General features: G+C 34.0%; 1 pseudogene across 1 annotated transcript; it reads left to right on the forward strand.

Annotated features, from left to right (window-relative positions):
• Positions 1-512: 512 nt before the first annotated feature.
• On the forward strand, positions 513-24,753 carry LOC149477546 (myrosinase 1-like; annotated as a pseudogene). Its single transcript, XR_016317683.1, has 10 exons — positions 513-523; positions 733-833; positions 17,152-17,306; positions 17,548-17,714; positions 20,605-20,624; positions 21,480-21,627; positions 22,609-22,766; positions 23,184-23,336; positions 23,840-23,931; positions 24,452-24,753. The product of XR_016317683.1 is annotated as a myrosinase 1-like (transcript).
• The last annotated feature ends 1,213 nt before the right edge of the window (positions 24,754-25,966 follow it).

The following is a 25,966-nucleotide window of genomic DNA, read 5'->3' on the forward strand; positions in this document are numbered from 1 at the left end:
TTAATATTATTAAAAATTTAATTAAACGAAAGGCGAAATAAAGTATCAAATAGATGGACAATTAAATGGAAATTGTAAAGACATTAGCATAATTTTAAGTCTTTTTAATTATTGAGTCGCATCTACCAAACGAAAGTTTCGAAGTCTTAGCGTAGGTAAGCTACACTGTAATAACTAATTCATAAAAATATTTTCCTCACCTGCTAATAATATTCATTCATAAGTTTTCGTTCACTATATTATTTTAAACCATTAAACATAGTCGAATAAGGAGCATAAAAATCGAAGATATCAGATAATTATCCTTCTTTAATAGCATACCTATTTAATTACAAATAATCAACTGCTTTATAGAAAAACGAAAACAGAAAAAAGACGGTCTTAAAAAAATAATTTATTTCATCATCATTTTATATCCTACACTGAACCACACCACGACGTTTCAACTGTGAAGAAAAACATGTTAAAGAAATCAACATGCCATATAAATAATATAATCTTTGAATAAATAAATGTTTGGAATGTTAAACCTATAATGCTCCCATCGGTGAAAGAAAACAAATTAAGAAAACCAAAATAATGTTCTTCTAAATCGCTTTTTACCAGCTTGCTGGATCATAGTCTTTTAAACCTTAATAAGAATTTATTTCTCCGTAACCTTCATTACTTTATAATATAATATTTTCTAATACGTCTGTTATTGCCTCTAATTGTCTCTTGGTTCGGTTTCAGCGCGCTGACACTGACGTGTTCAGCGAAGAAGTTCCCGGCGGGCTTCAAGTTCGGAGCGGCCACCGCGTCCTACCAGGTCGAGGGTGCTTGGAACGTGAGCGGTGAGTCCACAGCTTTATGTTACGTCATAAAAAAAGTTGGCCGATTTTTCCCGCGTATTGTGGATCGATTTTCAAATTTTTCAAAAAACAAATTTAACTTGATGTTTTTCGTGCTTTTATTATTACGAACTGATTATGAATTTGCCCAGAATTGCAATGGTTTTAGAACATCTATTATGCACAGACTAATAATAATATACTACGTATATATGTATTATTAACAAATGAGTGTTGTGACTCGTGAGCTTCATGAAGTTTTCTCGAATTTCATACAACATGAAGTGAACTTTGAAATCTACATTTTATGATTTTGTATGTACAGTTATGGTAAGTGTAACTGTGTAAATATAAAAATTAAAATTTAATCAACCATCGATCCAGTTGATTATTTCTGATTTAACTGTGAATACAGTGATTTAATTTTCCTACTTATAGATATAGTCTCACACATTCTTCAAATAAGATGATTCTGTAAACTTTCACCAAAACCAGTTCGGTAGAATAAAAGATATACCAAATTAATATTTTATGTAAAATTTACTAATTATAATTGTATTGAATTTGATATTTTTGATTTTATGGCATTCAAATACTCTATAAAATATATAAAATTATGTTATCTATGTACATTCAATATTTAATATTTATAATTGTCTCGTTAAGATAACAAATGTGAAACTAATTACGCTTAAAATATATTACACTAGCGACCCGCCCCGGCTTCGCACGGGTGCAATGCTGATACTAAATACACTACAGAAAAACTGTGAACGTTGTTTATAAAAATTAAAAACATAGCGGCCCGCTCCGGCTTCGCACGGGTATAAAATATATATCCGGGCGGCCGGCCGGTACCGCCGCAAACGCTACGTCCCGCAATTTTTAAATCCATACTAATAATATTAGTATGGAGTTATAATATTATTATAAATGCGAAAGTAACTCTGTCTGTCTGTCTGTTACTCAATCACGCCTAAACTACTGAACCAATTTTCATGAAATTTGGTATGGAGATATTTTGATACCCGAGAAAGGACATAGGCTACTTTTTATCCCGGGAAAATGACGTAATCCCGGAAATCCCACGGGAACGGGAACTATGCGGGTTTTTCTTTGACTGCGCGGGCGAAGCCGCGGGCTGAAACCTAGTCTGTAATATCTTCGAAAATATTCACTTAAATCATACGGTGTAAAGGGCCATATAGATCTATATTAAATGGACAATGTATTCAAGGTATTTAATTGGTTAATGATTAATGCTGTATTGGTTAAAATCGCATCGAAAATTTGCCATTATTTGTCATAAAAAGTAAATGACAAAAAAAAGTTATTGTGGGTTATCCATAAGAGATAGACATATACCATCGCGGACTTTTCTGTAGACCTTTTCAATGTGTATAACAATTAGTACATTATTTTGATAAAACTCGTAGGGTTCAGCCTGCGTTTGCAATGTAAGCGGAAAAAATGTAATTTTTTACGACATCACATTAGAAACCTCAAAAATAACAGTACTTCTCCACTATTTAATGGATGTTGTTTGTTGTGTTAAGGTTCAAATTAGCTCAGTAGAGGGATATTGAAGAAAAAATACGTGTATTCACTTTGACTGTTTATTTCATACTGGATTTACATTCATCGCATCTATCAATTCACAACAACAATTCAATTAATGTAAAATACGCTTGAACATACCGGCGGCCAAAAACAATAGTTTTTTATACAGTAGTAAAATCAACATGAACTCATCTAATAACATTCAAATAAATTTATACAACAACTGTAAATAACATATTAGTGGACTGTAAAGTTGTAAATAACAATTGTGTATAAATGTAAACCAAATAAACTAAAAATCTTTAGGCAACGCTATCAATTTATAAATAATGGCCGTTTGAACTCGTGAACCAATATTTTGTTCTAATGTAAGTTAACATTAGTTGTATGCCACCATGGAGCGTTTTTGTATGTGCTTCGTTAACTAACAACCTTGTAATGTGTTGATGACTCGGTATTATAATAGGATGTTTAGTTGTATCTGACAGTGATGCATTCTGCAACCGGCCTCCTACTCTCAAAAGGCCTCTTTCGTCTATGAATGGAGCTAATGTTATAAGTATACTTCGTTTCTTCACTCTTCCTTCTTTCTTTAGCGCTTCTATATCCTTTTCATTAACCAAGTTTTGATAATATCTTATGCATTCTTCTAATATGTATTCCATTTCATTTGATGTTAAATAATGATGTGTTTGTGTTGTCCGTTTCTTACCAAATCTTCTACAATATGCGAGTACCCGTTTCATTCTTGACATAGTGGAAAATCTCTCCCAAATTGGCTTTTCTTCTATAATAACATTACATTTTAGCTTCTTCATTTCTAAATCTATTTTTGGAACATCACATCTCTCAAGTTGAAGGTTTGTTTGTTGTAACCAAACCGGTCCCATCCACCAAATCTCAGAATCTACTACATCACATGCGTCAATGCCTCTGGTTGCAATATCTGCAGGATTCTCGGCAGATTTGACGTGTCTCCAACATTCATTATCCAAGACTCGTGTTATACCTCCAACCCGATTTGCAACAAAAGTTTTCAAGTGAATCGGTTGACATTGTAACCATGAAAGTACAACCATTGAATCGGTCCAGGCGAATATTCTATTTTTAGGTATCTTTAGCACCTCCACAAGATCTTCAATCAGCTCCGCTAGTAGGGCTGCTGCGCAAAGTTCCAATCTAGGTACTGATACTTGCTTTAATGGTGCAACCTTAGTTCGTGATGCAAGTATAGTTACATGTACTTTCTCTTCATGCATAACTCTCAGATATGTAACTGCAGCGTAAGCTTGAGCATCTGCAAAACCGTGTAATTCAATTTCGTCATTATCAAGTGTAGTTTTTAACCAACGTGGTATCTTGAGGTTTTGCAAATGTGTAAGTTGTTCTCTGTATCTTATCCACTCTTCGCATAAATCCGGTGTTAGTTGATCGTCCCATCCTAAGCTGCATAACCACAATCTTTGTATTAAAATCTTCGCAGTAACAATTACAGGCGAAAGCCACCCAAAAGGATCAAAAAGTCGAGCCACATCAGATAGAATTGTTCTCTTTGTTACAGGAAGCTTCATTTCTGGTAAGTTTACTGATACTTTGAATGCATCATCCTTTCTATCCCATGTTAATCCGAGAATTCTTATTACATCATCTAACTTTATATTTATCTTGTCCCTTGTATCAATATCATTTCTTTGTAAATATTTCAATACTTCTTCTGATTTACTAGACCATTTTTGCATTTGAAACCCTCCTTTAGCTAATATATCTGTTATTTCTTTACACATGTTCTTTGTCTTCTCAATATTTTCATTTCCTGTCATGAGGTCATCCATATAGAAAGCCCTTTTAATAACATCAGTTTCCGTATAATTATGCAACTCATCATCTGCTAATTGTAGTAAAGTACGCACAGCTAAATAAGGAGCTGCTGCTGTACCAAAGGTTACAGTTGTTAGGTCATATTCTTCAATTTGATCATGAGGATTATCTCGCCATAAGATGCGTTGTAAAGGTGTATGTTTACCAGTCATGTTGATCATTCTATACATCTTAACGATGTCCCCCACAACACATATCTTATGCATTCGCCACGCTACAATTAAACTTCTGAGGTCTGGCTGTAACACAGGTCCAATCATCATACAATCATTTAATGAATAGCCATTAGAACCTTTAGCCGATGCATCAAAGACGACTCGTACCTTCGTCGTTTCTTTGTCATCACGTATTACTGCATGATGCGGCAGATAAATAGCATTACCGCTATTGACATTCTTTGCCTGTTTCATGTGACCCATTGCCTTGTATTCATGTATAACCTATGTATATTCTTTTATCAAATTCTCATCTCTTTCAAATTTCTTTTCTAGTTGTGTAAATCTTCTCATAGCTTGCTCTTTTGTTTTTCCACATAATTTAATCGTGTCTTCTATACTTTGTTTTAACGGTAAATGTACTTCATATCGTCCTGTTGAATCTCTTCTTGTTGTATTTTTGTAAATCTCCTCACATAGTTCTTCTTCTTTTGTTTGAATCTTCTTCTTTTTGTAGACATCTGTTTCTATTTCCCAGAACCTTCTAAGTAAATCATTATCTTCTGCAACCATCCTTGTTATATGTAGTGTTATTATATTGTGTTTGTTATCTATAACCTTTTCATCTCTTCGACCTGATATAACCCATCCCAAACGTGTTTTCTGCGCCACTAACCCATCTGATAATTTTACCAATCCTTCTTCTATAATTTTGCAGTAGGCATCCGCTCCCAACAACATGTCAATTCTTCCTGGTGTATGATAGGTAGGGTCAGCCAATGGTAACATTTGGAGCTCTGAACAGTTCGTCTTGATGTGTGTTGAGGGCAAACTTGTTGAAATAGTCTTAAGAATGTAAGCCCTGACTTCAATACTATCATCTTCTTCTTTCCATCGTGACGAAACTGCGAGATCGACTAGATGTTGTATTTGTATACGATTTCCTTCTCCCACTCCTGAGACTACACCGTTGATTTTGGATTTTGTACAACCCAAAAGTGCCGCTGCTCTCGCAGAAACGAATGTTGCCTCTGATCCCTGATCAATTAAAGCACGAAGCATGTGTGTGTAACCGTTCTTCGCTTTAACCATAACTTGTGCTGTCGCTAACAATACTTGTTGATCGGGTTGTTCTCTAGAGAAGTATGCTGTTGTAATGTTTTGTTCTGGTTGTGGTTGTTCATCTTCGTCCTTATGTGTCAGTCTAACCTTATGTAAAAGTGAATGATGTTTACTTCCGCAAACTCGACATGTTTTCCTTTGTTTACATCGGTATACATTATGATTCGGTTGAAGGCAATTGTAACATAAATAATTCTTCTTCACAAACTCTTGTCGCGCATCAACCGACTGATTCACAAATTCCTTGCAGTTGAATATGTAGTGCTCACCGTTGCAATAAGTACATGATACCGGTGAAACACGAACATGTGGTGATTGATAAATATCCCGGCGGCCGTCTTCGACTGTGGCGTGATGTGACTTATATGTTGAAGGTTTCTCCCTAGTAGATGTTGTTACTGGCGTGACAAGTTCAAGTGTACGAAACTTAGCTTCAAGAAACTTCTTCAGTTCTAACCATGTAGATAGTTCATCAATTCCATCCTTGTGTGTAAGTTCCTCCCAGTCCTTTAACGACTCTGTATCCAACTTCTGCCCCACCAGAAATATAATTATAGGATCCCAAGAATCGGTGTTAATATTCAAATTATTAAGGCTCTGTATGCACTCTGTTGTTGTATCTAATATTGTTTTAATTTGACTTGCAGACTGGTTCACTACTTTCTTTTGGTTAAATAATCTTTTTAAAATAGAAGTAACAATCATCTTTTTGTTTCCAAATCGTCCCTTTAATGTATCCCACGCTTGTTTATAATTCGACCCGGTAATAGGTATATTTCTTAACAACATCTCGGCTTCACCACAAACACTTGTTTTCAAATAATGTAATTTCTGTACATCTCCTAATGAAGTGTCATGAACGAGCGCTTTAAATAAATCTTGATAAGTGGGCCAGTCTTCATATCTTCCCGAAAAAGTTGGTAATTGTATCCTGGGTAACTTAGAAAACGATTGTTGACCTTCTACGCATGTTATTGACATATCACACGGCGGAGCGGGTTGATTCGGTTGTTTCAATTTAATTAATAAATCCCGTAAGTCGGCTTCTAAGTTGAGATACAAATCTTCATATAAATAATATTCTTCGTTCAGGAAGTATGTCAATATTCCCTTCTGTTCCCGTGGCGTACACTTAACAAGACCGTTGTGAGCTTGCTTAAACGATGCCCAATACTCTTCGATCGTCTGCAATCGCGCTGTGATATAACCTTCCGTTAATCGCTGCTTAGGACACTTCTTTAAGTTCGTTTGTGTTTTTTGTAAAGTACTAGCTAAGTCTTCCAATGTACTTAAATATCCACTTTGTTCCACAGTAGGCGGCGACATTTTTTATATTCGTAAATAGTAAGTAAAATCTTCCAATAATCAATCTTCACAAATGTTATAAAAACGTAATTATTCAATTCTAACTTGTTTACATTAAAACTGCACAATACCGATGCAAAGAACACCCGTGTTATCTAAGGAATGTAGTCTTTTGTCTTCGCTGGTCGAGCTCGCTAATCCCTCCATTCAATTTAATCCGGCATCGATGGTCCATATTATGTTTGTTGTGTTAAGGTTCAAATTAGCTCAGTAGAGGGATATTGAAGAAAAAATACGTGTATTCACTTTGACTGTTTATTTCATACTGGATTTACATTCATCGCATCTATCAATTCACAACAACAATTCAATTAATGTAAAATACGCTTGAACAGATGTTATTATACAATATATAAACCTTCCTCTTGAATCACTCTATCTATTAAAAAAAACCGCATCAAAATCCGTTGCGTAGTTTCAAAGATTTAAGCGTACATAGGGACATAGGGACAGGGAAAGCGACTTTGTTTTATACTATGTAGTGATGATTAGGACAAAGATAATTATATGTAAAATTTACGCCTATTAAATAGGCGTAAATTTTACATATGAACAAGTAAATACTTGTTCATATGTATATATTCAAAGCTACACTATATTACATTATTTATATTTTATATAATGTATTGAATCAGAGCGGGAATCGCACAGCGCGGCGTCTCTAGGGATAGACAAACTATTTATAGGTACTACCAAAATAATAAATACGAATGTGTTTAATCAAGTTTAAGTTTATTTCAACGAATATCTTTCGAACATTAGCATTTTATCATTTAAAGTAATAATAATAAAAATTAAAAATATATTGTTCATTTATCGTCATTATCTAAATAATTATAACATTACAATAGAGTTATCTTATATTATAACTTACTAGCTTACCGCCCGCGGCTTCGCCCGCTTTATCTAAAATTTAATAAATTATAATTAAGTATTATAAAAATCTTCCTCTTGAATCACTCTATCTATTGAAAAAAACCGCATCAAAATCCGTTGCGTAGTTTCAAAGATTTAAGCATACAAAGGGACATACGGAAATTGGGACAGAGAAAGCACCGAACTTTGCCACACCCTCGCACGTGAACTTCAATATACAAGCATACATATTATAGATCAGATAACTGCATACTTTAATATTTTTGCGATAAAAGCACGTCAAAATACAATACCCAAAGAGATAAAGATGAATTTATATGATTCAGTCTTATCATTCTGTGTTTATTTAATTATATCTAGATAAGCGCCCGCGGCTTCGCCCGCCTTTTCAAAGGAAAACCCGCATAGTTCCCGTCCTATGGGATTTCCGGGATAAAATCTATCCTATGTGTTAATCCAAGTTACCCTCTATATGTGTGCTAAATTTCATTGTAATCGGTTCAGTAGTATTTGCGTGAAAGAGTAACAAACACACAAACACACACACATCCTCACAAACTTTCGCATTTATAATTATAATTTTCATATATTTTTCATAATACGTCTGCTGATTTTATTGGCCATTTAGGGATTAGTATTAAGCTCGGAAATAAGAAGGAACTTCCAATCGATTTAGCTATTTATTAAGCTATTGCATAGCTTATATCTCGGACTTTAAGCGCGGCGACCGAATGTTAAAAATTCCGTAACGAAAAAACCTAACACCCCCCACTCCAACCGGCACAGCGATGCGATGCTATGCAATAGCTTTACTGCGGCAGTCCTCGAGTGCCACACGTATTTTTTTTCTTTATATTATTACTAGCTGTGCCCCGCGGTTTTAGCCGCGTTGGTTCACTCCTATTGCTCTTAGCGTGATGATAGCCTATACTTATAGCCTTCCTCGATAAATGGGCTATCTAATACCGAAAGAATTCTTCAAATCGGACCAGTAGTTCCCGAGATTAGCGCGTTCAAACAAACAAACAAACAAACAAACAAACAAACAAACAAACTCTTCAGCTTTATAATATTAGTATAGATAATTACTCAATTTAATAGATAAAGAATATGTAGAGTACATTGACCTTTGGGATAAGGGGTTGATGCATTTCACATCTGTTTCGATGATCGATTTTTTACGAGAATATAGAAATAAATCGCCCAATATGTTGCTAGACTTAGACTTGCTAGACAGTAGTTGCTTAGACTCGAGAACGGCTCGACCAATAGGTACAGCTATTTTTTTTTAAGTTTTGTTAAGGCACAAGGAAGCTTCATATGATGAAAAAAGGGGCAGGCAAAACAACGTATACAGGGACAGCTTGTAAAGTCATAATAAGATTTACCTAGTATTCCTCTAGAATATTTTATTTGCACTGAGCATCGAACACAAAACCTCTCAACGTAAAAGCACTCACCACTATACCAAAAGAGCAATCGGATCATTCACTATTCCATAGATAAACAAAAATACAACGGAATATCATAAAGACGTAGAGTTCACAATATCATAGAGCGGACAATAAATATTTTACTTTTAAATTTGCTCAATGTACCTACGTAGGTCTGTTTGTACAGCTCAGATAGATTTCAATTTGTTGTATTTGATTTTCGTTATGTATTTGTAGACGGAACTCAGTCGATAGCATATTGATGTGATGCGAGTGCATGTGCAGTACGTAAATATGCATGGGTGAAAAGAAATAAGAAACGTGTAATGGAAACACGAAAAATAATCGCGAAAAAATAACTACGGTGTACTTAATTTGTTATATTTAAGTTTGATAGGTAGATACTTTAATTCGATAACATCCTTAATTGTTTTATTAAAATTGTGTGTTGAAATTTAAAAATACCTATGCATTCGTTAATTTTTATTTCGAATCGTAAAACTAAACCCTAACATGTCATACATAATCCTTATTTAAAATCAGTTTTAAAACGCATAATGTGTCAAATATCATCATGCTACATTAAGGGTGCACTCACACACATCAGTCACCGTCAAGTCACCGATGACTGATCGGTGACGGTTTGTGTACGTATCCACAAACACCAGTCACCGTCATGTTGTCCGTCAGTCACGTCGCCGGTTTGACTGAATCATTGAACACATACATCAGGTTAGTCAGTGATTAGACGTGTGTCACGCTAGAGAACATGTAGCAATTATTGACGGTAGCACGACGCTGACTGAACTGAGACGTGACGGCACCGGGTGAGTGGGGATAAAAGTATGATACATGTATGGAAAGATTATTTGACGTGCCTGACCGGTGACGTCACTGATAGATTTCGTGCCGGCGACTGTCGTGTGGGAACAGAGTCATACTAGAACTATTGATACATATTTTTTTTTAATCCTGTCCGGTGACGTGCCGTGACGGTGACTGATGTGTGTGAGTGCACCCTTAGCATTTAGCTTTTCACTAAGCGGCACTAAACCCAGAAGGGTTTACTTAGAGCTCTAACGTATAAAAAGTGTAAAATTTGCAACATTTTTAAATCTTGGTTACATTTTAAAAACTTTGCCAAACTCAGAACGATAAACAAAAATATACCTACTTACGCTAGTTACTCTACTGAAGAACTTTATTCTTGTACATTTTATTTTGTTAATAATATTGCTTATTTGCAAAACATGTGTCTTAAATTAACAAAAATTACGTTTCGAATATTGTGGCCAAAAAGAGCATGCGAATTAAATCAACTCAACATCACAAGTACGTATTTCTTAGTCGCATACGCATATAATATCAATACCTACAACCAAAATAAAAATCATATCCTAATCTCACCTTCAATCAATATTAATCTCAATACCTCATATTAACATAAATCCACACTTCAACAAACAAACCACACATTATATCGCTATCAAAAACTAATATTCCTGTTTCCCATCAATTTGTAGCAATCTTAATTTAAATCTAAATGATTGTACGGTGTAGAATCACTTACCATTTTGAATATCTTAATAGAAATCACCAGCGATTTTTGTTTTTTGTATTTACCTGCAAATGAGAAAATTCCATTAATTTTATTGTGATTACGTTAATTTGATACTGTGATAAGAAGTAGGTACCTAGGTATTACGAAAGTTTTATTTGTAAATGTGAAGTTTTTGTTTAGCCTAAGGTATACATGTACTTATTTGTTCTACTTAGAAAAAAATCTGTTATAGACTATACCTAGTAGTAATAAAGTTAATAATAATATATTATTTCCATTTAAAATGATAATTTGCCATGTTTAAATACCAGATTAGTAAACCGTAAACAGTTTAGTCTTAATATCTTAATACTATTATAAAGGCGAAAGTTTGTAAGGATGTATGGATGTATGGATGTATGGATGTATGGATGTTTGTTACTCTTTCACGTAAAAACTACTGAACCGATTACAATGAAATTTAGCACACATATAGAGGGTAACTTGGATTAACACATAGGATAGGTTTTATCCCGGAAATCCCACGGGAACGGGAACTATGCGGGTTTTCCTTTGAAAACGCGGGCGAAGCCGCGGGCGGAAATCTAGTTTCTATATATTTTACTGACTTTTCCCTTGCGCTATTAAACCATCGTTCAATGACCTTTATCAATAAACACATCAATACAATATACCTAATTCACGTTTTCTCCTGTTCAAACAACCCATAGCAGTACATATATATACTAAATCTTCGGGTGAACATAAATCAAGAGTTGGCGACTTTCGTGTCACTTATCAAACAAGGGGAGTAAATTTGATTTTAATTGAACAGGCGTAGCCGTTAAACGATTCAATGGAGACAGGCAATAAAATGAAGCAACTTTCCCGCAAGCTAAATTAGATCTACATTTAGTGTGCTTGTAAATAAATCGAGGCTTATTTTGAAGAGATTGGATTTTTGTTGATACTACAAAAATATTTTTTGGGAAAAAAGATAAGCAAAAGCATTCAATGATTTCATCATTAGCATCATCTTTGACTAAACTGCAGAAGAAACTAAACTAAAGAAGAAAACTCGTGCTTAAAAATCTTCTAGAGATATGAAATATTCTATCTGTATCTAATACCTACATACGCAAACCCGAGTAATGTAAACAAAAACAGCAGAAATTCGTATAAACGCAACACATAAACAACATAAAGTTATTTCCTTAAAACAAAACAGATTTCCCCTAGATAATGTATGTCTATAGCTTCACATGAAACATATTCGGAAGTAAATTTGGCCAAAACGCAGAGAAAAATTAAATATACGCTTTGTCGGGTTCTTGGCAACTGTTCTGACACGAGTCACACGTCGTTGTTTTTTTATTTAAGTTTAGGCGTGATTTCTATAACAGTCCATTTAACGTCTTTAGTTTTTCTTTATTATAATGCCTTATTAAAAGGATTAATTTACGTTACAATTGATAACATTTTGTTTATAAAAGATGTAAACAAAAACTCGTTAAATCTAACAGAGATATTCTAGATGTAACGTAGATCGTTAGAAGTGAACACAAATCTGAATCTCCGCTTTTATTTATCAAACTACAAAGAAATACGTTGTTTTTAGTTTTATTATTAAAATAATTTCTACATTTACTGAGATTATATTAAGAACCGTCATGATAGGTGTTTGAATGTTTTTATTAGTTACTAATATTACACATACGTACCTAAATTAGAAAGGTTGACTGCTAACAAATTTATATCCAAATGCCGCATGATATCGCACACACGTCAAATTTAGAATCATATTCTTAATAAAGAAGGATAAGGGTGCACTCACACACATCAGTCACCGTCAAGTCACCGATGACTGATCGGTGACGGTTCGTGTACGTATCCACAAACACCAGTCACCGTCATGTTGTCCGTCAGTCACGTCGCCGGTTTGACTGAATCATTGAACATATACATCAGGTTAGTCAGTGATTAGACGTGTGTCACGCTAGAGAACATGTAGCAATTGACGGTAGCACGACGCTGACTGAACTGAGACGTGACGGCACCGGGTGAGTGGGGATAAAAGTATGATACATGTATGGAAAGATTATTTGACGTGCCTGACCGGTGACGTCACTGATAGATTTCGTGCCGGCGACTGTCGTGTGGGAACAGAGTCATACTAGAACTATTGATACATATTTTTTTTTAATCCTGTCCGGTGACGTGCCGTGACGGTGACTGATGTGTGTGAGTGCACCCTTAGGCTAAGCTTTTACTCAAGTAGGTACTACATTAGCAAAGCGCAAAGCTAATGAACAATGCAGTCCATTAACCAAATCCTTGTAAATATTCACAAAAATGATTCAACCGAGCACGTACGAAAAGCGGTCTCATCATTTTCGCACATCGTTAGTGAACCTCACAACGCATTAAATCCTCAAGTCCTTCTAATGAGTGAAAAGGAACCGAGTAAAATAGAATTACAATGATTTACACCGAGTCGACCCAGAATGGAAATTCTGACGTTGAGTCGCGTTTGATTTACATTTTATGGGTACCAGAAATTTGTGAATGGCTTAGTTTGTTGGTTTAGTGAAATAATTATTGTGATTTATAGGTCCATGTGTGCGTTATTTTATATTTATTTGTTTGTTATAAGGTAATGTGAAATTGGAAAAAAAATTACAACTTAATAATTAAGCATAACTTGATAAATTATTGAAATAAAAAATGAACAAAAAGTGTGAAAATCGTATCTCTAGTCACTAGTGTAGGTATCTTATGTGATAATTCAAAGTCAGTGTAAATGATATAATATTTTAAGACAAGAAATAAAAATATAAATAGATGTAGGTAGATACACAGAAAAGTCTAGTATAAAATCATGTCGCGTCGCATCTGAAACTCGCTCCAAAGATGGTTGCAAAACTTTACACACCCATTAAATTCTTGTAAACTTTCAATCAAAACTTCCCAACTTTTCCCAACTCCTGCCAAATTGTGTGATACATTATACAAGGAAATTTAGGGCAATAATAATGTGCTTAGGAGGCAATATGAAGAACAGGAAGTGTGAAGTCCCATGTCCCCTAGTAGGGTAAGGGGCAGATAGATGCATTAGACATGTTTCACTGATCGACTTTATTTAGGGACAAGTAGGTGAACAGCCTTCTGTGTCCTGCCATACCGAGCCATTTTTTTTTTTCTTTGTCTCCTCCGAGGAATCAACCCCAGGACCCCTCGGTGTTACGCTCACGCGTCAACCACTGCACCAAGGAGGCGGTCGGCATTAAAAGAGTAACAGGAAATTTACTTCAGTATTTTGTTCTTGAGTTACGGGAATTGTCATCCATTCTTTAGAAAAATATTATATGATTCTTGCAACTCCGCTTTCGTGTCGCGAACATTTCCTTTGCTAAAAGAAATAGTGTGTAAAAAGACTGAATTAAACAGACACTACACGGATTTCTTGCCGGATCTTTTCCGTAAAAGGTTTCTGAATTCAGTGCGCTATGGAAGATGCCTATATACTTGAATATTAATTTCGTGGTTTATCGTTACTATATCTTTAATTTCCGGATTATTCAATACATTAATCAACAGGTCTATTTTTATTGTTTGCCAAGTTTTAGCATAATCCGGTATAAGCTCAAAAAATAATTTTATGAATTTAATTGCGAAATAGCTCCAATTTAAACGAAATATGTTAAACAAAAGCTATAAAAATAGTTCATCGAAAAATTACAATAATTTCGGCATACAATAAATTGCTCATTCAGTTTCAAATATATAACGTATATTTCAAATAACAATATATACCTACTTTGAATACCATTTTTTGTTTAATTGTTTCGTTTATTACGTGTTTCTATTTCTGTAAATATTATTTTTTGTATTGAGCGTTAAAGCGTACACGTAACTAAATAAATCAAACAATTCCAATCAAATTGAATTTAATTAAATATAGTTCATTGCTATAATAATTTACCTGTATCTCAATTCCCTTAAACACTAATGTGGTAATGTATAACATTATTTCTACCTTACGGTTTATTGTGGTATTTACGACTATTCGTTCACTTTAATACGGGCATTGGTTAATAGTCTTATTACTATGCCAGCTTAAATACCTTCATTTTTAATTTTCTTACACCACTAGGTAGTCAAAATTATATATATATTTATTTCTTGTAGGTAAACACATTTCTCTTACGCACTTATCCATTCAATTAAGTTTAATTACTAATCATATTAAGATGCAGTTCAGCTTCCACTAACATGATTTCATAACATCTTATCCCAAATATAAACTTGTACGCCGACAGTTACCGCGAAAAGTTGAAATTTGATACGCGCAGTAATTCAAGCTTATTTGAATTCATGAGAGCCGGAACAATCTATATGCAAAATAGCTGTAAACAAACGTACATACCCACATTCTAACACGGACACTTAGGTAGCAGAATATTATTCACGTGTATTTGTATTTAATTAATTCAGCCGTTTTGTATAATTGTATAATTGAGACAGGTTTCTGAGGAAGTGTGGGCGTGGGTTTCCATCAGGCTGTAGAAAATATATCTTAGTCTGTGCATATAATTGTGATATCTTCGGAAGGTTATAGCATTAAGAACGATGTTATGGTAAAAGGATGTAAGAATTTATTTGATTTAATAGTCTGTACCTATTTAGAATCCAATTTGTATTGCGCATACGATTTGAAAAGCGCAACTTGAAAGCTACTTCCCGGACCCAATTTTTACGTAATATGTATTACATTTCTGAAGCGCTTTTTAAACTCCACATTTCAGTCCTATAAATATTGCATAAAATTGTATAATAAACGTTTTAAAAATCTTTATAATTTTCTTCCATTATCACAGTTAATATCCAACACGCTTACATTTCGGGAGTTCGTTAAGCCATTATAAATGTACGCCCAGCCACGTCAATCACGCTCGCACTTATCCATATTAAATTCGTACAAAAAATAAAGCTAGTGTTGTCAATTTTCCATTAAAATGCGTTTGGTCCGTTAGCTCGGAAATTTGACTGGCCGTTATCGAAAGGGGTCAGCGGAGCGTTCAATGGAACTCCGTGTTATATTTTACAAACATCTATCTGGATCATCTCTGTGATGCAGTTTTTACTAAATTACAAACAAAATAGTGTGAACACGTGTCAAGCGCTTTCGTGTGTAAATGTTCGGGTATGTTACTATTACTGACTCAATGTTACGAGTTGGTGAAGCTATTGAAGAGTTCGTTTAAATTGTAACTTTTTACATAGATTGTACATGCATACATAAATATTGTAACGACTTCATTCAGTCGACAATCGTCGGAAATAGTTTAACATTTATGTGCCCACCTTAGATTAAGGATTGGTCTCCGCGCGCGCGCTACGACTAGATACCGCCCCACCTAAAAACAATAGCTCTGTGAGTGCGGCAACTCATTTCTGTAGTGTGTGTTAGGCAATTTGTAAAGACGCTAGTGTGTGTGAAGAATTGGGCTGCCAGCTACATAAATTTTACCTCATAAATGGGAAATCTGGCATCTTGGAAAGAAGTTTGAAAAATATTTTTTTCATCCTGACCTGGCCGGGAATCGAATCCATGAATATGTGACTCAAATCCACTTGCGACGCTACTATATTATAGTCACAAATGTTGTTTAAAAGTAAAAAAGCGGAAATAAAAAAAACATATTAACTATATGAGTCAGTTAAACATGGTTAAACAGAAATAAATTATTGTATTATACTTTTTTATACATGTGTTAGTAATAGTATTGAAAAAATAAAGTTCAAATTATTGCTAAAATATTTCCTCAACCACGTGTATTTTTTTGGATATGCAATACGGCAACACTGAATGGCGTCGTGTTTTCGTAGAAAAATTTTTCGAAGTAAAGGAGAAATTTCGAATAATACGATACTTAGTGATGGTACGTGATCCCAGTGTCTTTCTTATTTTTTGTTGTATTATTTTTAAATAGTTTTATGACGCAAATAGGCATTTTACTTCAGATTTTGTTCAAAATCTTTATAAACTATCGGTTCGCCCTCTCCACACAATGCTTGTGACACGACTGGCTTGGGTACGCCGAATTCGGCGTACTATTAGTTGCCGCATTTTTCAAGTACGCCGGCGCCCGGCGGTATCTAGTCGTAGCGCGCGCGCGGAGACCAATCCTTAATCTAAGCTTTTATTATTATTTTATTTAATTCTTTATTGTACGTAATATACCAAACATAAATAAGATATACTATAATTAGATACAATGAAAACACACGGCACATACGTACTATTTTCGGCGGCCTTGTTGCTCAAAAGCAATCTCTTTCAGGCAACCCTGATTGATAAGAAATGATGAATACTTTTATTTATTTATCAGATAAAACCCCAAGCATATGGGATGCATTCACTCACAATAACCCAGAGTTGATAGCAAATGGGGCCAAGTGCCAACGGAGACATTGCCTGCGATTCCTACCACCTCTGGGAGACAGACGTTCAACTGGCTAAGGATTTGGGACTGCACTTTTATAGGTAAATTTTAGATCGATTAGATACTAGCTTAACTTACCCATCGATATTTTATAGATATATGTATACATATAGTTTCAAATTTAATGTAAGTAGGTATAGAAAGGCCAGATAATATGACAGATTTTTGGAGATAAATAGGTAATATGTCATCATTATATTGTATACCTTAAAAATATCTCGAATGAGATAAAAAGAAAGGGTGAAGTAATTTCCTAATATTGAATTATTTTTATTATTATAGATTTTCCTTATCATGGACACGTCTCCTGCCCAATGGTTTTGCCAACAAAATAAGCGAAGATGGTGCCCGATACTACAACAATCTGATCGACGGTTTGTTAGCGAACGGCATAGAACCCATGGTCACTCTCTACCATTGGGACTTACCACAGAACCTGCAGGATCTAGGTAATAAGACAGACATAGATACAGACAAAAACACACAGGAAATAGAGACGATGATATAAAATTAAATAACAAAACAGTCTTATAATAGTAGTAGTTAACTAATGCAATAAAGAAAGTAACCTTGTGTTATGTGTATCCTAGATAAATAACCTATTCTGCCCAACTAAGCGCAAAAGCGGTAACTCAAAGAAAGCGAGTTTTGAGATAATTGAAGTTATGTAAAAATAGTTATATATATACTTTATGTATAGTTTTTTTTATTTGTTAAATATTATTTATATATTATATAGGGTGTATTTGTTATCACATTAGTTAAATTATCAAAAATGTATAATAATGTACTTTATTCATGAGATACGGTTACACCGCTTAGTAAACTATAGAATTAAAATTGAGATACCGCTTTTTCGTTAGCTCTTCTCAAACATGTGTGTATACAAAAAGGAATGTATTTTCTATCGAATAAAATATGTATTATTTGAAAAAAAAAACAATTAAAGTATATATATAACGTTTTTTTATTATTAAAATTTGAAATTACATAAAAAAATATTTAAAAACAAACGGTTTTTGGAAGGAATTTTAGTAGTCAAAAGTAGGGAGTTCTCTCCAAAAGGACATTCTATTTTGTGGTATTATATTTTGAAAAGATTTCAAAATATTTTCTTTTTTGTTTCTTGAAATTCCTTCCGGAGCAGTTTTCTTTTTTGGTGGAGGCAAGACATGACTTTATAAAATTTTTTTTCCTATAATGCTAGCAGTAATTGCATTTTGATCGAATCCTGTTTTGTAGGTGATATCAAAACTGCCTCTTTTAACTTCAACTTCAACCATTTCGCTGACATATGGACGCGGTTTAATTCGAGACAGTGCATATTGTGTGGTATAATCATCCCAGTCATAAAAGTCTTGCATGTTCATCTCTTTAAGTTTTACATTTTTTCCTGCAGTGCTAACTGCCTGAGAAAAATCTGCGAAATCATAAATTTTGTTTTTCATGCGTTTTATGGACAGCTCTACCCTATGATGGAAACTATCAGCTGACATAAAGGTGTGGCCGGATTCAAAATATTTGATGATAATCTTGTCGGCGTTGATATCCTTAGAATTTATAATATAAATTAAGAAAGAAAAAAACGTCCAGTTTTTGTTCTGGGAGGAACAATTATCAACCCATAGTATGATATTTTTTTTATCCCGATGAAAAATAAAAAATTGATAGTATGCACTTATAATTTCGGCTTTGGAACGTCCAAACAACCCTTCATACCATAGTACAGGAAAAACACTCAAATCTTTTCGGCCTTGACCAGTTGGCACGAAACTTTCGTTGTAAACCACTATCCTATGAGTAAAAATAGCAGTTTTGAACATGTCTATCCTGGGCAGCATGATAACTTTTTGTAAATCAGCAGAATATACAACAGTATCAGTTTCATTTAGCTCACTGTCTAATTTATACTGCTCTCTGGACATGTATGCCCGTTTGTTATGACTTTTCCACTTCGTGCAACCTAGACAGTCTTCTTTAAGGTTTTCTTTGGTATGTGTATCATCGTGTAAACGGAACTCTTCACAGTCCTCACACTCTTCGTGGCCAAGCTTTACAAAAGAAATATTTAATTCTGCGACTACTTCTCGATATTTATCGTAAGATACTTTGCAAGACGGATTTTTTTCTAAAAAGTCTTTATGCATCGCACTGATTGTCAAATCACTGGGTAAGTATAAGCGATTGGGAGCGTGTTCACGCCTGTAATGAGATATACTCGGCTCAAAGCTCATTATATGTTCCTTAATAGGAGTAGATTCAATTTTATTGTGAGGAGTAGCTCCCAGTCTTTTGTCTACTGGTGGTGCAACCGTGTCGTTAGAATTGGCCAAAGCCGTATGTAAAGGTTTGTCATTAGATGATTTGTAGCCCAAAGTTGTCAAAAAGAAGGTTTTACATACTCCATACTTTGTACCGAGCACGTCCTTAAGTGAATAACTGTAGCTTACTTTTTTTCTGTACTCCTCTGATTCAAATCTTGTTACTGTTCTTTGTTTCACAGATTTAGCTGAGGTGTGATGCAGCATATAAGCCTTCCTCTCTTTGTCATTCAAACTCCAGAAGCTCTCATTTATAATTTTTCGCTGCTCTTCCGATATATTTTGGATACACTGCTTTTTGCATGAAGCAGGACAGGGTGGTTTAACGTTATGTTTCTCTCTAATCTCACTTTTTTTCACTTCATTTCTGACTTTGAGAGGTTGGTCGTGTTTTTTTCTTTTCCTAATTGTACCGGCCTTAGTATAAGTTGTAAGATTATGAGTATTTCCATCAGCTATCTCGTTTTGTGTCAGATTCTCGGTGTCCCTAAGATTATCATTTGGTGTCACTTCGTGTCCTTGAGATGAATTCTCAACAGATTTTTCGTATTGACTTATCACATTTGAATTATTCCTAAGAGATTCAGAAGTGCAAATAGTATTATCGGAAGCAGTTATCAATATTTTTTCTGTATCATCTTGAAAAATACAGGATCTTTGTTGATCTTCAATAGTATCTGTGATCAAAGGTTCTGGATTACCGCAATTAAAAACATTGTGTATGTTGTGTGTATTAAAACAAAAGCCTGGCGATGATATGTCACTTAAATCATTATGTTCAATAATTGGCACAGTTGTCAATGTGATCAACGAGTTAGGGGATTTGTTGTTATTCCCGATTTCTGTGTTTTGATCATCCTGATGCATAGCGAAATAATCAACGTTTGATGTACACGGACCCGATAAAAAATGTGAATCTTCAAAGTCGAAACCAATTGAGGAAGGAAGAATCGGAGCTAGTAATTGATCAGCACTGTAATACTCTTCTGAATATACGTGATATGCGTGATATACCTTACTTATATCACGCAACAACTTGTAAGTATTTTTCTTAAATAATAAAATTAAATCTAAAAAAAATAATACGTGTTAGTTATAACTCTAACCACTTTGATTTACTTTTGAATATTTCTAAAGTAAGTAATTCTAATATCATCATCTTTATTTTTGTCTGGAGTCGGATAATTTGAAAACAGTAATCCAATATTTACTTTTTAAATTTTTTTACCCTTAGATATTTTCCCCGGAATGATGTAAAAATAGTAAAAACATGAAGTCATTTGAAAATATCGTGTTACAATTTGTTATTACGTAAATGTGCAACAGTAAACCTGCCCCATTATTTAATTTAAATAAAATTTTAAGGTTTACATACTATTTATTGTTAGTACAAACGAATAAAATACTAAAATATTTTTATGTATTTTATTTATGTATTCTAAACAGTTAACTTTTACTTCCACTGTTTTTCCTTGACCACCAGGTTGTCTTAGCGATAAGACCGCCTGTTGTGCTCAACTGTGTCTCTATAGAGACACAGTTGAGCACAACAGGCGGTCTTATATACTCTCTTTCTTTTATATATTTGACTAGCTTCCGCCCACGACATTGTACGTGCATCCTCGTTTTTCCTCGTTCCCGCAAGAATTTCGAGAAATACTTTCTTAGCGAATGGCTGTCCTAACATCTACCTGCATTCCAAATTTCAGCCCGATACGTCAAGTGGTTTGGGCTGTGCGTTGATAGATCACTATATCAGTCACCTTTGAGTTTTATATATATAGATTTTGTAATTTGTATGTCCTGGTGCACAATAAAGTATTTTTGTTTGTTTCTTTGTTTGTTTGTTTGTTTGTTTGTTTGTTTGTAAAATATACTGAAATATCCATTCAGGGTCTATTATACGCCCACCCGATCTACTCAGCGGCGGGCGGGTGGCCGCCCAGTATTGAGGCTTTAGTCGCTAAGAACAGTGCGATGGAAGGATACGCTACGTCCAGGCTGCCTGGCTTCACTGCTGAAGAAATCGAATTTGTTAAAGGTACGAAAGTATTGAAAGATTTCCGTTTTCCCGTGGAATCCTTAGTACTTATAAATTTTTGAAATTTTCATGTAACTTTTTTCAAATTATAGTAGTTTTGACAAAAATAATAACTTTTTCCTGGCCGTATCCCGCTAGTTGCTTACTTGATGTTTGAATGAATGAGAAATTAAGCTAATAGTTCAGGATCCATCGCCCATTTTTGCAAGTGATTACTATCAAGCTAATTTTCCGTGAGTAGCTTTATTTTGATGAGACGACCATTAATTTCATGTACGAAACTCTCGATTGTGGTAGCTAACAGAGGTAACTAGGATAAAATTTTTTGATTTGATGGTTCTCAAATATTTATTACGCAATTTGTAGGACAATATGTCTGTTGAATTATATAAATATTAACTAAGTGAAAACAAAAAATTCAGCTGGTTAGTACCTAATTATGATGACCTCGTATCGATACACATTGGAAAGAGGGAGACTCTTTGATCAAACCATAGATTTTGTAGGACAACTATTTTTTCGAATAATTTAGATAATTATCTTGAGATTGAACAAAAAAAAATTCAGTTTTAGTAATAAATATTTGAGAACCATCAAATCAAAAAATTGTATCCTTATTACCTCTGTTAGCTACCACAATCGAGAGTTTCGTATAGGAAATTATTGGGCGTTTCATCAAAATAAAGCTACTCACGGAAAATTAGCTTGATAGTAATCACTTGCAAAAATGGGCGATGGATCCTGAACTATAAAAATATGTTCTTCATTTAATAATGACCTGATTTTTGTATTGTCTTTTAGAAGGGAATACAATGTTTATAACTTAAAAACATTTTAGAAGGAAAGAAACAAAAAATATTTATTTATATAATTATATAATTTTAGCTTATATTATGCAGTATTCACACATTAATTTATTTAAATTAACATACCTAATTATATAATGTTTTACAAGAATTTATTCAATAAATACGTTCCCAGGCACAGCCGACTACTACGGCATGAACTTCTACACCTCCCGCCTGGTGCGGCCCGCGAGCAACACCACGTTCTTCCTCTGGCCGAACGATGGGAACGCGGAGCTGAATGTGGAACTCGTTGTAGATGACAGCTGGGAGGCTGGGCTTGATTGGCTCGTGGTGAGTTATATATACAATAGGTACAATACACAACACATCACACAACATACAATACAACATACAACACACAACACTACACAATGCACAACACAATATAACAAACAACACTGAACACACTATGGTATACACTTAATTTCAGTTCAACATCAAAATATAAGATCCCTTACCATTTAAATACATATACGGTTCTTAGTATATACAGGTTCTTATAAGGAACTTACGACGTATCGATCAGTTACAATTAAAATTCAATTATTTCATTCAAACGCCGATGAGGTTTGTGAGAACAATAAATGAAATCATTTTCATCAGATTGATTTGAGCGTGAATTCCTTACAGAGCACCAGATCTTATTTAGGTTCCTATCTCTTCTATGAAACATTATCATATATTTTAACACAAATTAAACATTCCCAGAGCAATCCCCCCGGTCTCCGCGCGCAGTTAAACCTGATCAAGGAGCAGTTCGGAGACTGGGAGATCATCATCACGGAGAACGGCTTCTCCACCGCTAGCGATGAGCTGGATGACGTCACACGCATACAGTACTACAGGGACCATTTGGAACAGGTATGTTAATGTTAATGTTAATGTTAATGTTTATGGGTCAAGGTATACGCTTATATAATAGAATTCCTCACAATATTAAAGAGTTTAGTAGTTCTAAATTTAAAACTTATATAAAAAATGTACTAGTTCAGAGAGCGTACTACAGTATTCAGGAATATATGGACGATAAAGACCCATGGAGGGTTGTCGCGTAAAAACCACAGGACAGTTCTTTGGCATATTATGATATATTATGTAGTTAGATATAAGTTATATATTATGTAATATTGACATGATTTAAAAGAGCAACTATGGAGTTTCTGGCCGATTCTTCTCCATAGATACTGCTTTCCGAATCGGTGGTAAATGTTAAAAATACTTATGTAATGACGATTCGAAAGTGCTACTAAATAGTAGTCTAATTCAATAAATGAATGTTTGAGTTTGAGTTTGAGTTTGAAATGTTAATGTTAATGTTAATGTTAATGTTGCTGTGTAACTAAATGTATAATGTATGTGTGCAGGTGCTGCTAGCGATCACAGAGGATGATGTGAACGTGACCGGCTACACCGCGTGGTCGCTTCTTGACAACTTCGAGTGGAACAGCGGATACACGTAAGTTCTAGCTGTATTTCCTTTACACACAAGTGTAACACCTAAATTAAATACATAACAATATTTATCTATAAATAAATAAATAAATAAATAAATATTATAGGACATTATTACACAAATCGACCTAGTCCCACAGTAAGCTCAATTAAGGCTTGTGTTGTGGGTACTAGGCGACGATAAATATAATATTTAATAAATACATATATAGATAATAACACCCAGACCCAAGAACAAACAATTGAGTTCATCACACAAATATTTGCCCTGACCGGGGATCGAACCCGGGACCGTCGGCTCAGTAGGCAGTTACTTTACCACTGCGCCAACCGCGTCGTCAATAATTAATATCTTTAATTTAGATAAGTTGTATATCTACTAGTAGGTATTTTAATTAGTAGTAGTTTGTTTCCTGGATTGACCCCAATTATAAATTAATGATTACTGCAGGCGAATTGTACTTTCCTTTACCAGAATTATATTTATTTCATTAAAAGTAATACTTTATCATATTTTTCCCCAGGTCTAGATTCGGCATAGTACGCGTGAACTTCTCGGACCCGCTTCGCTCGCGCGCGCCGCGCGCCTCCGCTCACTACTACGCTGATGTTATCGAACATCACTCACTTTAAACTTTAAAACATATGAAAAAATAAACTTGCGCTTTGAAACGAGATTAGACTTATTTTCTATTGTTCTTATTTTTGTTATAATTATTTGCTTTTCATAGACTTAAAAGTAAAAAAAAAATAATTCCACAAATCTTTGCAAAATAACATAATTTTACGTACAAAAATGTATAAACTTAGTAATTGTGATTGTATTGTGCCAAAAATATTTAATTGTTATAAATTTTACTATTGTTATTCACCATTTTGGAATATTTTTTTATTAATAAAATGTTATTAATGCATGCTCCTTTAGTTTTATTTTTAAATATATTAAACTCAATGCTTTAAATTTAAAAGCTATTATTAAATGTTTATTTTTCAACTAATCAAAAATATCGTGATATCATAAAAAATTCGACATGTAACATCTGCCAATCTGCTCTACTTGGTCCGAAACCGCTAAATTAGCACTTATTTATAAGAAACAACCTCGTTACTGTATTGAATTTACTGTAATATTTAGACTGCTTTCGAGTATTTCATGTTGAGAAAGATAGAGCTTTTTATGAAGAAAAGCTTAAAATAAACAAATGCAGCAGTCGAAACAATCAGAATCTCGCTAAATATTATGAAAACATGCAGTTGTAAGTGTAACAAAATATAATTATGACGAAGACACAAACACTTCATATATTTTAGAAGTTGCTATAAATATTTTATCAGGCGTTTAAGTTTAATACTCTACATTTTAATATCTATACGAATAGGTAATAACTACATACTAATAATATAGACGCACGTGAAGTACCATCCTACATCATTGAGATATTATTTTAAGGAAAGTTCGTTTGGAAACGCGATTTGATATACATAATTGTTAAATTGCATAAAACTAAAAATAGACAGAATACTATACCTATCAACTTGATTAATATATAGGATATATATATTAGTCATACAAAAACCGCATAGAAAATGCATTGAAATGTAAGATAGTGACAAATGATTCGATTCTCCGACATCGGAATACACAAGTATGATACAGTTTATATTTATGTCTGTTTAACTTACCATGTAAAGTTTGATATACAACGTGGACATCACAAAGCGACTACAGAAAAATTTTGTAAGCTTGGATAATATAATAGGTAGTGTTTTTCTTGGAAAGTGAACTACTGAACCACTACAGAAAATAACAAAAATGAAATAATTTGGTTATGGGTCCGATCACATAGCGTCAATACGGATTATTTTAGAGGATATGGCCAAATTCTCAAAAAATGCAGTCTTTCAGTGATAAACTATGAATGCAAGAGTATGACAAAGGTTTCGCATGCAGTATATAAAATTGAGCATTTTAAAAGATGATTGCTATGAAAATACAACACAATACAAATAAAATTTTATAAAGCTTGGTCAGAAAATAT

This window comes from Colias philodice, chromosome 25, assembly GCF_061535455.1.
Source record: "Colias philodice isolate Cphi_HAF_F1 chromosome 25, ilColPhil1 Martin Lab GWU primary, whole genome shotgun sequence".
Lineage (NCBI taxonomy): Eukaryota > Metazoa > Arthropoda > Insecta > Lepidoptera > Pieridae > Colias > Colias philodice.